This window comes from Drosophila miranda, chromosome 2, assembly GCF_003369915.1.
Source record: "Drosophila miranda strain MSH22 chromosome 2, D.miranda_PacBio2.1, whole genome shotgun sequence".
Taxonomy (NCBI): Eukaryota; Metazoa; Arthropoda; class Insecta; order Diptera; family Drosophilidae; genus Drosophila; species Drosophila miranda.
The window spans coordinates 16732753-16747920 of NC_046675.1; the positions used below are offsets into that span (position 1 = coordinate 16732753).

Genomic DNA, 15168 nt, shown 5'->3' on the forward strand with positions numbered 1-15168 from the left:
ATCTCTAGGCGTTGTCTGCCAAGGGGCTAATTGTCTTTACCGTCCCTGTCCCTGTCGCCTGGGATGCCTGTCTATGAGCAATTCGATTTAAAATTGCGGCTCGGGCTTCAAGGATATTTATGAAGGGCAAACACGTGATATGCCGGCGTAATTCCAGGCACAAAAAATACAATCGTCACAGCTTTGGAACGCTCGCCGCAGGGGAGGAGGGAAGTGGGGGGTGCATTTAAATTAATCACAGTAAAAGCGAATTGCCCAAAACAATGTAATATCCCGTGCAAGGTCCTTCGGGGACCGGCAGCGGTAGCGGCAGCGCCAGCGCCAGCGCCAGCAACAAATAGAAAATCTGTAAATGCGTGAGCGCCCGAGAGAATGTGGCCTCCAAACCGTGACGAGACCAAACCAAAGCCTGTCACTGTGTATGTATGTATGCGTGTGTAGGTGTCTGTGAGGGGGCGAGTGTAACCATGTGTGTATGTGTGCGTGCGGTTGCTCAAATTAAAACAAAGTGTCGTGCGTTTGATGAAAATGTAACGCATTTTGTGCTCCTGCGGCCCCTTGCCACCCAGCGTCGCACATAAATGCTAATTGGCTTAAATGTATTTGTTTGTGTGCGTGTGTGTGTGTGCTGGAATGTTGCTGTGTTTGTGCGTTCGTGTGAGCGCCCTTTTTGGGCAGAGGGATCTTTTTCTACAGGCATGGCGGCGTCTGTCAGGTGTTCAAACTTAAACATTTTATAGTTTGGTTAATTGTCAAAGCAGCGACGAAGGCAGCCAAAAGTAAAAGGGTGCGCCGAACATTTGATGACTCAATTATTCGATGGTTTTTGCGGCCAACTTGGTGGTTACACTCCTCCAGGCGGCTTCAGGGGGTGTGGTTCGGGGTCTCAATTTTCAGTTCTTGAGATGGAGATGAAACCATTTAGGCAGCTGTCACACTGATTAGCATGACCGTTGCTTCTACGTGATACACCACCACCCGCCTGTAAGACATCGTGAGATAGAGGGATTCGCAAAGGAATAGAATGGAATGTAAGGGAATGTACATCGCTGAAGGAAATTGAAAACAAGTGAAATAAAGTGATTGGCCATAACATTTGCGCGTACGCGTGCATTTTCCATTCTACGAGTTTGGCTTTTCTATTTCCTTTCGCTTTTCGCTTTTCTCTATTCCCGACACTCCCACCTCCCATCGTTCTGGCTCTGGCTCTGACTCCCTTTTGTGTGCCCACAATTCTATGCTATTTTTATGTTTATCTGCCTTCACTCCATTACGACTTTATGCTCTTTAGCAGACAATCAACATTGTTGCTGCCCCCCTCAGGGGGTTGCTTGGTTGGTTGGTGACTCCGACGTTGCCGAGGCGGACAATGCCCGTGCGAAAAATGCAAATTGCGAGTGGGAATGGAAATGGAAATGTCGGTGAGGGGAGGGCAAGTGGTGGTAAGTGGGAATGAGGCGGCTGAGTGATGGAATGAATGAATGAATGAATGATTGCTGCTGTGAGCCAGACATTTAGCGGAATTTGCTTTGATAAATAGCAAACGTTTGGCCTGGCTTAAAGTCGGATTCTCTCATATGACGTAATTTATGCAAATTAATTTATAAAGAACCAAGAGAGCACTAGACGGAGGGAGAATCATTGTCAGAGCCATCGTCGGACACGGACATATATCATGCAAGTGCGACAATTTTCGCGAAAAAGTACATAAATATAGTGCGCCTTGAAGTAGACTCATTTATATGGCTTTGTGCGTAATTTCACTCGCTGACACTTATGATGTATGGTCCCTCACAGACCTACACACACACACACACACACACAAATTCCCATACATGTGCGTTTCCATAACGAATGACGAGTGATGACTGACTGACTGGCAGTGCCCCGTGCTACGTGCCCTTGCCCCTTTCGTAGACTAGGAGCCGTCGAGTCAGACTTATTGTCTAACAGAGAGTAGACATTCGTGTCGTGTCACAGTGCGAATGTGATAACACTTTCTGAGCATCTAGCAGGCAGCCACATAAAATTCACAATATGTATACATAAACTGAAGCTATTTCAAAGCATTCGCAACAAATTCCCACTGAAGTTCGATACGTACAAGTATTTTCGAGCAGCAGCAACAAAATGTCTTGGAAACCCCATGCGAAGCCCGTGACCAGCAAGGGCGACAGGCCAGTCCCCAAGGTCACCAAGGAGAACAAGACTGCGGCTAAGCAACATCCTGTGACACGTACCCCAACATCCCGACCCAATACACATGATCGGGTAAGGCTTACGATTACACTGCTTTGGAGATATATTTCTGAGCTTAACCGCACATGTCTGCAGATTTGGAAGATCATGAAAATGTAAACATGATGTAGCCATTCGACCGCTTGGTTGGTATATGTACCAATCAACAAGATCGGGTAAGGTTTTCAATGGGTTTCCAGATGAAGTTCCGATCCTAACAGCTTATATATACTCTACAGATTTTGAACACCATGACCATCTAACCATGGTAACAATAATTCGACCTCTTAATTGGTATATGTACCAATCCACATCAAAGGTCAAGATTAACAACGCGTTCGAGATGTATTTCTGATCTAAGAACACATTATTCTCTCTGCAGATTTGATGGTGATGGTGTGTATCCAACATATCAGTTTCAACATTATCAATTTCAATTATGATTCATTTTCTTTTTCAAGGACAGCCCCCCACAATGTTTAATTTTTTTCTACCTATTTGTTCGGAAATGATTTAAAATAAAAATAATCTTTTGGTCGCGCTGGGCGCTGAATAAAGCGAAAAAGTCCCAACACAGAAAAACTCTTATAATTCCCTGATGGACTGACTGGAAAGCGCGCAAAGCGCAGGCGCTGTCCTTGAAGAGAAAGGCAGCACATTTGAGAGAGTGGGCTATTTTCTCTTTACTCTTGACTATATGGCTCACTGTGTCAAAAGGTAAATTTGTGGTAAATTGTACGGTTATAAAGCGGATTTACGGTTGAAATAAGAAAATCCCAAATGATCACAACAGAGTTTAGATGTTAGCTCGAGTCTCATCCAAAACGAAAAAGCGTACGGTCTCAATTTATGGGGAAATATCAAATATAAACATGCGAATTCTTTCGTCGCTTATTTTTTTCTGAATGGCCATGTTTCAAAATCCAGCCATATTTTGTTTCCCCAGCATCCAAAGAAGAAGAAAACGGGCCAAAGGCCAAAAGGAAAAAGTGATTGGGATAGGCCCACTTCTCCAGGGCCCAAGCACTCTCTCAAGCAGCTTTCAAGTCAATGCAACTTAAACCAAAACAAACTCAAAATCCCGAGCCTGCCATCCGTATAAGCACATATATATGTATGTGCATGTATGTATGTGTATATATGCATGTGTGCGTGGAGTTGCTCGTGCAATTTTACTTTCATTCGTAATTGAGTGAAAACGATGCGGCCGAAGATGATGAGGCGAAGAGCTGACACGAGCAGAAATGTCCCTGCAACGACGACGAGCTGGCATCGACCGAGAGCCATAGGACATTTTGGTACTCGTGCCAGTTTTTGTTAATGCCGTTGCTCAGTTTCGTATTCGTGTCGGAACGTGGCGCTACGGTCTGCTCAAGGATACGCGGAAACCAGGCAAATCAAGCAACGAAACGTGTGGGACCCCAGAAAAGCACAACTGCCAACTGCCAACGTGTGCGAGATTGCGTGTGAGTGTATGTGTGTGTGTGCGCGCTTGTGAGCGGGTCGGATCGTGTGTGCCGCCGTTTTGGTCCCGGCCGTTTAATTTTATTAGCGTGCCGCGATGCGTCATGGAAATGGCAGACAAAACACACACAAAAATACAATAAATGAAAAATTAAATATTAATTAAATTTTGCATACGAATCCAGCAACGAATGCAACGATTCCGCGAGAAGTGCTGTTTTGTCGGTTATTGTTGTTTGTTTCTCGATTGAAATGTTAAACAGATATTAAAAATTGATGCAATCCCACAAATTTCGGCTACAGACCTGCTGCTGGTCGGTCCGGTCAGACGAGGCCTGAGTATAGCCAGGAGTAACCTCTGAACGACGTTTGCCATCGACATTGGCATCCAGTACCATTGGCCCTGCCACTGCCATTGCCACTGGCTCTCTGGCATCTTCGCCATCATCATTCCGGGTGTGCGTGTATATGACTTTATTAAAATTTTAAATCCCCCATCGCTGCTGACATCGAAAGTACATACTCGTGGAACGCGCGTGTTCAACTTGCCGTTTTTACACATTGTTTGTGGACTTTCATAAATATATATCGCCTCGCCTTGTACTGGTGTTCGTTCCAGATTTCATACTCGTTTGTTGTTGTGCTTATCGCGATTACTGCGCGGCTCTCGAACATAGTCCGGAGAGTATTACCTACCACCTACATACATCAGCTCCATATCTGCAACGTGCCTACAACTCGGACACAGTCGACGCGCGTCCACCAACTTATCCGACAAGTGCGTATGAAAGTGTAATTTAATTCAGCATTTTGTTCTGCATATGACAAATCCAAGGCTTAACACAAGGGACACGAAACGACTTTAATTAATAATACGCCCTGAACCTGAAACCTGAAGGGAAAAATCCTTTTCTCCTCTTTTTGTGATTTCCATTTGGTAATCTTTAAGTTTTATCGCCTTGTAGTCATTTAAAATACAGTTCTCGTGTGGAATTCATTCTGCTTTCTGCAGTTAATTGCATTTAACTGGCAGTTAATTGCTCTGAGCCAAGCGCACTCCCACAGCACTGTCTCGCCCTTTATCTCCTATTGGGATGGCTTATCTTTGAGCACGAAATTCAGATGGTCAATCGGTATGATTTGAATAAGTAAATTAAAAAGGTTGATTTAATCAAATATAAGTTGAGAGCTCACAGTAAATCACCGGCAAGTACACTTTTGTAAAGCTTTGCGACTGCACTTATTTCTGGTAAAAAGAAACTACAGTAATCTGATAGGATTTTGATGATTGTAAAGGATTTCTTACTTTTTCCTTTTTTCTGTTGGGAAAAATCTATAAAATATATGAAGAACTATTACGAGTCTCGTCTAGTAAAACATGAACATGTGCCGAGATTTTGACCAGCGTTTGACCGAAATTTATTGCACCACAGCAAAGAAGTGCCATCCGTTCACATTCGTTTTTTCGTGCATAAAAGCTCCTTACATCAAGCCAAAGCATTTTTGAAAAATCCTGGCCTACGTTCAGCCGCACAGTTAGGCATAGGGACAGACATACAGTCGGCAAGTGGGCTTATTTATAAGAGTCGAGGGAAAGCACTTTGGCCAGACAGTTGAGATCTGCACTTACCTATTGCGGCCGCTGCACGTTTTAGAATATTTATGCATGTGCCAGCCAGCCAGGAGGCCCAGTGCACTCCTGAAGGGAAGCTCCAGCCAGGAGCTGGAATGGGCAAAAAAAAGGCAGCCAGCAGTCACCAAGGTCTGTTGGATTGGAGTGTGTGTAGAGCACACATCGTAGGCACTCTGACATTGCCAAAAGTAACACTCCAGACTGAAGTGGGGCACAGCACAGCAGCAGCAGGGCACAGGATTCGGAAGGATGCAAATCCAAGTGCCAGAGTGGTAGGCGCATCAGAAAATTACATTTAAAATATTTTACTTGGCAGGGGTTAACGTAAATACATAGACATCTAAGCAAACAAGAAAAACAGAATGGAACAGAATAGGCAGTGCCAGTGCCAGTGCCAGTGGCACAGTGGGAGTGACAGAGGCAACAGATGCCACAACAATAGAATTAACAAAATAAAAACAAGTCAAGCATGGAACAAGTGCAACCGAGAATACACGCACAAAATGGTTGAGTTGAGACGAGAGTTCAGATGAGATGAGATGGAATTAAATGTGAATGCTTTACAGGCGGAACGGAGACAGACCCGGACCCGGACCCGGACCCGGAGAGCAGGCAGCCCCTGCCTGTTTGCATGTTTACACAAGCTCAACATTTTTGACAGTGGCATCCTCACACGAAGAACAGAACAGAGTGTGCTCTCAGAGCCCATGGCTCATGTGGGGAGATGTGGATTGGTGGCAGTACAAGGAGAGCAGCTGCAAAGACTGATCCATGGCAACTTCGTAAAAAAGTCTTCCTCCTAGCAGTTTCCTTGGTCCAGAACGGACCAGAATGTCCCTGGCTTTTGCCTTGAACTATCGTTTGTTTTGCTTTTCCCCATTTGTTGCTTGCTTACAGCTGTCCAGATTTATGACTAGCCAAAGGAAAATAGCCAAAAAACAAATCGGTAAACTTTTGCAGCAACATTCCACGTACCCGTATTCCCAGTGCATTCTCTCAGGTTTGGCTTGTTCTTGGTTCTTGGTTTCTGGTTCCAAGTGACCTTTTGTCATAAAGCTTTAACACATAAAAATGTTATTGTCCGATATGGAGCTGTGTAGCTTATGCTGATTTGTGTTGACCTAGTAAACTCCTGCTCTGTTGGGGAAAAAGAGAGACTGAAAGAATTGTAGAAGTTTTATGGCTCTAAGGCTGATCTAGGAGTCGCCATTGAAAGCTTTAAAGGTCTCTGAAGTGCAGTGATGTGAGTGCGGAAAGGCGTCGGACTCGAATTATTGTGTACCCCATAAAAATTGCTGGCTTAAATAGAGTGATGTCTCCTGGTATCAGTTGGGAAATAAATTCAAGTCTGGGAATATCCGATTTCGTTTCGTGCATTGCAATATGCAACAGTGAACTCCATTCCATACTCGTATTAAAATTCCCACGTACTAATATTTCAGTACCAACAAATAGCCCCACTTAACCTTATCGAGTAGGGGAGTTGACCTGTAATTGCAGCCCTTCAACATTTATTTCCAAATAAGTCCCGTGAAAGTTAGTTTTAAGCGCTTCCACTCTCTCATCGAGTATTACACTTCATTTGGCCAGCCACACAGTGGTCGACAAAAGCCGACGCCCACCCCCTGGAACACGCAGAGCACACCCACCCAGAGTTTGCGCAAAGTTTTAACTCTTATCTGTTGTCTATCAGGAAATTTTATGCGATTTTGTTTACCTATTTTAATGAGAACCGAAAAATGCTCGCTCGCACAAGCGGTGAGAAGGGAAGAACGAGAGAAAGGAGGACTCAAAAATACACAAGCTGTTGGGAACGGAATATGCCCGCCCTGGCGAAAAACCAGGTCAAAGCAAACAGAATGAAAGAGACGAAAATTTATGCAAAACTCAAAAAACAAAGCAAAACAAAGGCAGGAGAAAAAAACGCACGATGAACGTCCGTTGCAAGAGGCCGGGTCCGAATTGAAAGTGCGAATGTGTTGGTAGCGATGTGTTAGCGTGTGTGTGTGTACGTGTTTTGAAATGGCGTGTATTGTATCAAATTTAAATGCACAACAGTAAAATAATGAATTCTTTTGTTTGTATTTGCATTTTGTTTGTTGTTGCTGACGAACGCGTTTGCAGAACCAAAACCAAACCGATTCTAACCAAAGCACTGAAAAGCTAGAAGGTAGAAGCCTAAACTCAGGTGCCGAAGCAAAAGATACCCTTATAGGTCCTCTTTTCATTGATAGCCGCCGTATGATACAATTATTTTAAGTCGATTTTATTTTGTAGTAATATATTTTATGGGATTGGGCAATGCAAAAACAGAGGAAACTTTATGCACTTTCTTAGATAAGACATTGTTTTACCGATTAAAATCCCTTATCATTCACGTTTGATTATCTGTAACTTGGCGTATGGTTAAGTTGACCAAAGCAAAATACTTTTATTTTAAATAAAACATTTCTACTATTTGTTCCTAAAAATAAATTAACTAAACCAATTTCGCACACAATTGGAATTTTAGTATTTTATGATATAAAGATTAGACTGCAAAAACGATCCTGTTAGAAATGTACCTATACTACTTAGAAACACAAGGAACGAATACACAAGGCAATATGGGCATGGAAGGCCGTATTTTGAATTCAAAATTACGTATCTTTACGGATAAAAACCTTATACCTTGTGCAGTGTACAACAATTAAGAATGAAAAAACACACGTCACACAGTAGCAGGAGCGGCAGCGGCGGCAACAAATTCTACAAAATAACAGTACAGCAGCATACAGAAAATATATTCCCAACTGTAGAGATGAAAGGGTGTAGTGTCCAACTATTCGAAAATCAAAAAAAAAAAAAAAAAAAGAAAGGAAAAGGTCGAACAAGGTACACTTTAGGTACACTTTCTAGAAAGATACTTTTCATACCGCCCTCGCTAGCATAGCTCGAAGAAATTGGTGGAATGCAGGAGATCCAGAAGATCATCCGATTGCACAGTTATGTTAAAGCTTAAAGCTCAGCTTAGGCATGCAATAGGTACAGGCGAATAGACTTTATTCATGTGAAATCATTCCCCTGCATAGTTTCACTTACGGCACACGTATATATAGATTTTCGTGATTTTCGCAATCGCAGAGTGAATGGGGAAGACACGTGGAGTTACATAACTTCCAATTTTTCACTATTATCTAATCATCCGCTGTTTATATGGATTAATAAATCCGAAGAGTGGCGTTAGCTGAACTACCCGAGGGAAAAGTGAAAATAAAGTGAAATTCTTGAAAGAAGCAAAGGTACGTTAGTCCACCGTGGAAAGATAAGGTTCTGACACAGTTTTATTTAGGGATAGGAGTACTGGAAAATCTTAATACAGCCAAGCCGGCCAACCAATCTACGGTAACAACTACTAAAACAACCAAGCTGACCGTTTGGGAGTTAGCGCAGTGCACATTCACGGCGGCAAAGTGAAGGCTGAACCGTTGACGTTGGGCTAGCTCAATATCGGAAATCATTTACGGCTCGTGAAAGACCAACCACCATACACCACTGCTGGACGTCCGAATATCAGTTTGAACCTGCCGATCTCGTAAAAAAAAGCCGGAGGACATAATCGTCACCAACCTACGAAAACTTACAAAGGATTGAGTAATTAGGCTAGCCTAAACCACATTGCCTCAGAACCACTCTTGCTGTCAGCAGATTTGTGTTTATTTTGATTCCCGTGTTTCTCAAATTAAATTTCAAGTGCAAGTTCCCGTTTGCCTTTATCACTATCACATAAAAATCTATACGCTGCTGCTCTAAGAACCAGCTGATTAGATCCACATATTCATATCTCGTTTATCATTGTGTTGATTAATGTAGTAACTAAATAGCTTCCTCCAATGAGTAAATTTGTAACGTAACTGACGATTTTGAAAACTGAGCAATATGAGTTCGGGATAATGTGTTTCTCTTTATATATATACATACATTTATACTGACCAACCTCTAAATTACACAGTGCATACAAATGAATCCGTCAAAGTCATCTTGGGCCCAACGATACACCGATGAGTTTAACCAATTACTGTGAGTACCACTAGTGGCTGAAACCACAATGTCTATACACCAATGCAGGCGTAAGTTTGTTGAAGTAGATATATATATACTGATTTGAAAGAATATTACCCCCCTCAAATGCTCAAATAATTAAGTTTTTTTTGCTGATCCAAGAAGAAGGAAGTCTGTATATTTTTGTTTATTTGTAAATGTAAGGAATCGGATTATATCTGTAATTAATGTAAAAAAAAAAAAAAAAAAAAAAAAAAAAAATATATATATATATATCAATACAATCTCACATGGTTAGGGACATTTAACATAAAAATAAAAGGAATTTGCAATCATGAATATGTCTGCCTAAACTAAATATTATCTCCGTCCGTCAAGTACTTATGCTTATCTCCCTCAAAATGCACTAGAAGATGTTGGATCTTTGAATTGGGACAACGCCCGAATGTAAACGCGTTTGTCATGGTTGGGTGGGTAAAGACTAGGGACATATATCACCGCTGTTCCCTCCATCAGACAGAAGACGAACTACACTTTTTCTAAGCGTTTTCTAAATGCGTATCGGCGCAGAGTGGAAATAAGTTTTTGTTATTGGTTATTGATATTAACGTCGAGATCCTGCTTATTTTTTTTTTTGAAGCGCATTATATTGATTTGTGTCAGGAAAACTGTGTAGCTAGGGGAGAAAGAACCCCGACCAATCCGACGAGCTGGACCCGAGCACAGCAAGAATGCGCGCATTCGAACCTAGCTTCCTATTAACATGAGGTCAGAAAAAACCATCTATTGGCCACGGTCGGAGTTAGAGCCTAAATAGGCTCTGGCCCTAACTCACTGGCAAAGACTGAACACTACACAAACATGGCGCCCAACGTGGGGCCCGAAAAGTTTTCTTTAAGTCCCATTTAAGCTCTACAAATCCATCCATTTATTTCACATTTGCTGCACAACAAGTTGTTTTGTATTCGGCTGGAATCGATCGGTGGACTTAGCGATTGCAATTCGGATACCGGATTGATCGACCCTGATAGATCTATGCTGAGCAAAATAAACAATCTTGACAGGAAACAATCTCAAAGTGTTTTGGATTTACGATGCTCTGGAGAATTTCGGACATCGTCCAGCAATTTGAGATGGTTGTAGATGAATAACAACAATAGTTACTTAGTTAAAATAGAGGAATGCGCTGGAGGAGAGTTTTCGTTTTGTTGTCTGTTTTCTTGTATTTTGAGATATTGATGAGCTAAGGAAAGACGGACATTAGGGGATAAGCAATTTGTTTCGAGAAAGTTTTTTGTGTTAGTGAATTAACAATAAATGGCTAAAATGCCTGTTACTCATAGTAATGAAAATCTCGATGGCATTCGCGAACAAAGCGATCCGTTTTGCTTTATTTGTAATGAAGTAATCTTGGTCTCTGAGTTAGTTGCAAGTACTCCGTGTAATCATAGATTTCATAAATGTTGTATAATAGAAGCAATCACGACCACACCGGCTTGTCCGATATGTGCGGCATGCTGCCTTATTTCGCAACTACGTTATGGTAACAATACCCTAGCAGCGGAACTTGGTGACACAGCCGAAGAGGCAGAGACAGGAATCAAAGATATTTCAGCTACAGACTCAGGAGCCCATACTCTGAGAAGAATGGGAGGCCTTTATAAGAACCGAGGCAGAGGTAGGCCCATCAGTTCGAAAGGAGGCGTGACCACTAGATCAAAATCGCGACTTACAGATCCTAGTCGGTCAGAGCAGGAAGAAAATTTATTGGGAAAATCGCCAGACGACATAGTAAGGTACATACAGAATGCCTTAAGTGTTCAACAAGAAAATATGATAGATGACATGGTGGATATTTTGAATAAAAACATCGAAGAGACAATTCAGAGACAACTGGCTACACTCAATCTAAACATCGCCACACAAGCAGTGGAAAATGTGGAGACTGGGAATAGGCAGTCCGGCGTACGTGCTTCGTTAGCAGGAAACATCTCAAGTCACAGTAGTAGTAGAAGTAGGTCAAATGCACAGTTAGCACCTGCAAAGGCAGCTAACATAATTCAAAATTGGCGGCTAATGTTTGCCGAAGTCGATCATATGTTAGCCCTAGACGTAATTGAAGAGTCTTCAAGTCCATGGAGCAGTAATTGCGTGTTGGTGCGGAAAGGGGAAAAGAACAGGCTTTGCTTAGATTCGCGTGAGGTAAATAAGGTCACTATAAAGGATGCTTATCCGTTACCTCATATAGACGGTATTTTGAGTCGATTGCCGCCAGCTAGGTTCATAACAGGCCTAGATATGAAGCACGCCTTTTGGCAGATACCACTCGACGAAAAGTCACGGCAATGTACGGCCTTCACAGTGCCAAACAGGCCACTATATCAATATAAAACAATGCCGTTCGGGCTCTGCAATGCTGCGCAAACCCTCTGTCGACTAATGGACCAGGTTATACCGGCCCATCTAAGAAAATGCGTCTTTGTATATTTAGATGACTTACTTGTGCTGTCAGAGGATTTCGAGTCACATTTGGTCACGCTTCAGGAAATTTCGGTTTGCCTAAAAAAGGCTAATCTGACTATTAATATTGAGAAGTCCAAGTTTTGTATGCGCGAAATAAAGTATTTGGGATTCATCATTCGAGAAGGACAAATTCTGACTGATCCAGGGAAAATAAAGGCCGTCAATGAGTTTCCTGTTCCTACATCTATAAAACAGTTGCGTCGGTTCTTAGGATTGTCTGGTTGGTATCGGCGATTTGTCGAAAATTATGCCACCATAAGCTTTCCACTGACGGAATTGTTAAAGAACAAAAAGTCTATAATTTGGAATGATGATGCCGAAAAAGCTTTCAATCTTCTAAAATCGCGTTTAACATCAGCTCCGATTTTGATTACCCCAGACTTCACAAGCCAATTTATCTTACTGTGTGATGCAAGTACCTACGGGATAGGTTGTGTCCTGGCGCAAGAGCGTGAGGGAGTGGAACTCCCAATCGCGTATATGTCGGAAAAATTATCGAAAGCCCAAAGGAACTACACCGTTAGCGAACTGGAATGCTTAGCCGTTATCAAGGGTATAAAAAAATTTCGTGCCTATATAGAAGGTCAAGATTTTGTGGTAGTAACGGATCATGCGTCTTTAAAATGGTTGATGAAGCAGAAAGATCTTTCTGGAAGACTAGCGAGGTGGTCGATGAAATTACAATCATTCAATTTTTCTATTACACATAGGCGAGGGTCAGAAAACGTTGTTGCTGACGCCCTGTCTCGACGTAACCAACCTGCTATAGAAGAATTCGTTGCCAGTGGTCCCATGATTGACTTACAGTCAAGTCATTTTAAGTCGCCGGAATATCTTAGCGTGATTCAACGAGTACAAGAGAATCAGTCAAAACTGCTTGATTTAAAAGTTATTGATGGGTATGTCTATAAAAGAACCGAGTTCAATAGAGACAATGACGGACACGAGGAATCCTGGAAACTTTGGGTACCCTCCGCGATGATCCCCGAAGTATTGCAACAAGCACATGATGCGCCAAGCTCTGCACATTGTGGTATGGCTAAGACGGTAGAAAAACTCAAAAGGTATTTCTTCTGGCCCCGAATGGTAAGCCAAATTCGAGAGTACATCTCAGAATGCCATATTTGTCGATCTACTAAGAGTCCGAACAAAATGTTAAAACCTCCGATGGGCCGACCATTAACATCAGACCGCCCCTTTCAGTGCTTGTATATGGATCTACTAGGTCCGTACCCCCGTACTAAAAATGGAAACATTGGGTTGTTTATAGTGGTAGACCATAACACGAAATTCCATTTTCTTAGCCCTCTAAAGAAATTCACGGCGCCAAAAATGTGTGAATACCTGGAAAGCTCCATATTCTACACCTTTGGAGTGCCGGAAGTTGTTCTAACGGATAATGGTTCGCAGTTCAAATCAAGTTGTTTCGAAGCTTTTCTTACAAGTTTTGGCATTACACATCGGTGTACGGCTATACATTCTCCTCAGGCCAATGCTAGTGAACGATTAAACAGATCGGTTCTGGCAGCCATCCGCGCTTATATTGGAAGTGACCATTCCAATTGGGACGCTAATTTGAACGCTATCAATGGTGCACTTAGAGCAGCGGTGCATCGAAGTACTGGTTATTCACCATATTTCCTTGTTTTTGGTCAGAACATGATTCTGAACGGAGGAGATTATACCCTATTGCGAAACGTGGATCTGCTAAGCAACGACGTCCGATTAGAACACTCCGATCTGTTACAACTGGCAAGACAAGACGCTAAGAAAAACATAAAGAAATCACATGAGCTTAACGCGAAGAAATATAATCTACGGAGTAGGAACGTACAACTTAAAACGGGTGACGAGGTTTTTGCTCGTAACTTTACCCAGAGCAACGCGAGTAAGAAGTTTAGTTCGAAGTTAGCTCCGGTTTTCATTTCTGCAAAGGTTCTCAAAAAAAGAAGCCCATATTATTATGAGTTGGTGAACCCAGCAGGGAAAAAGATTGGAGTTTTCCATCTCAAAGATATTCAGGTGAAGAATAAATAACAGCATTTTTTTCAGATAATGTACCTTCGAGCAGGTCTTGTTTCATTATCTGTGGTTGTAGTGTCCAACTATTCGAAAATCAAAAAAAAAAAAAAAAAAAAAGAAAGGAAAAGGTCGAACAAGGTACACTTTAGGTACACTTTCTAGAAAGATACTTTTCATACCGCCCTCGCTAGCATAGCTCGAAGAAATTGGTGGAATGCAGGAGATCCAGAAGATCATCCGATTGCACAGTTATGTTAAAGCTTAAAGCTCAGCTTAGGCATGCAATAGGTACAGGCGAATAGACTTTATTCATGTGAAATCATTCCCCTGCATAGTTTCACTTACGGCACACGTATATATAGATTTTCGTGATTTTCGCAATCGCAGAGTGAATGGGGAAGACACGTGGAGTTACATAACTTCCAATTTTTCACTATTATCTAATCATCCGCTGTTTATATGGATTAATAAATCCGAAGAGTGGCGTTAGCTGAACTACCCGAGGGAAAAGTGAAAATAAAGTGAAATTCTTGAAAGAAGCAAAGGTACGTTAGTCCACCGTGGAAAGATAAGGTTCTGACACAGTTTTATTTAGGGATAGGAGTACTGGAAAATCTTAATACAGCCAAGCCGGCCAACCAATCTACGGTAACAACTACTAAAACAACCAAGCTGACCGTTTGGGAGTTAGCGCAGTGCACATTCACGGCGGCAAAGTGAAGGCTGAACCGTTGACGTTGGGCTAGCTCAATATCGGAAATCATTTACGGCTCGTGAAAGACCAACCACCATACACCACTGCTGGACGTCCGAATATCAGTTTGAACCTGCCGATCTCGTAAAAAAAAGCCGGAGGACATAATCGTCACCAACCTACGAAAACTTACAAAGGATTGAGTAATTAGGCTAGCCTAAACCACATTGCCTCAGAACCACTCTTGCTGTCAGCAGATTTGTGTTTATTTTGATTCCCGTGTTTCTCAAATTAAATTTCAAGTGCAAGTTCCCGTTTGCCTTTATCACTATCACATAAAAATCTATACGCTGCTGCTCTAAGAACCAGCTGATTAGATCCACATATTCATATCTCGTTTATCATTGTGTTGATTAATGTAGTAACTAAATAGCTTCCTCCAATGAGTAAATTTGTAACGTAACTGACGATTTTGAAAACTGAGCAATATGAGTTCGGGATAATGTGTTTCTCTTTATATATATACATACATTTATACTGACCAACCTCTAAA

The 15168-nt window shown here is 42.0% G+C and overlaps 1 protein-coding gene across 1 annotated transcript in view; it reads left to right on the forward strand.

Annotated features, from left to right (window-relative positions):
- Nucleotides 1–3566: 3566 nt before the first annotated feature.
- Nucleotides 3567–15168, forward strand: part of LOC108157117 — a 90662-nt gene continuing 79060 nt past the window's right edge. The window contains exon 1 of the mRNA XM_017288999.2: nucleotides 3567–4480. The gene's annotated coding sequence lies outside the window, so the exon portion shown is untranslated. The remainder of the gene's footprint in view (nucleotides 4481–15168) is intronic.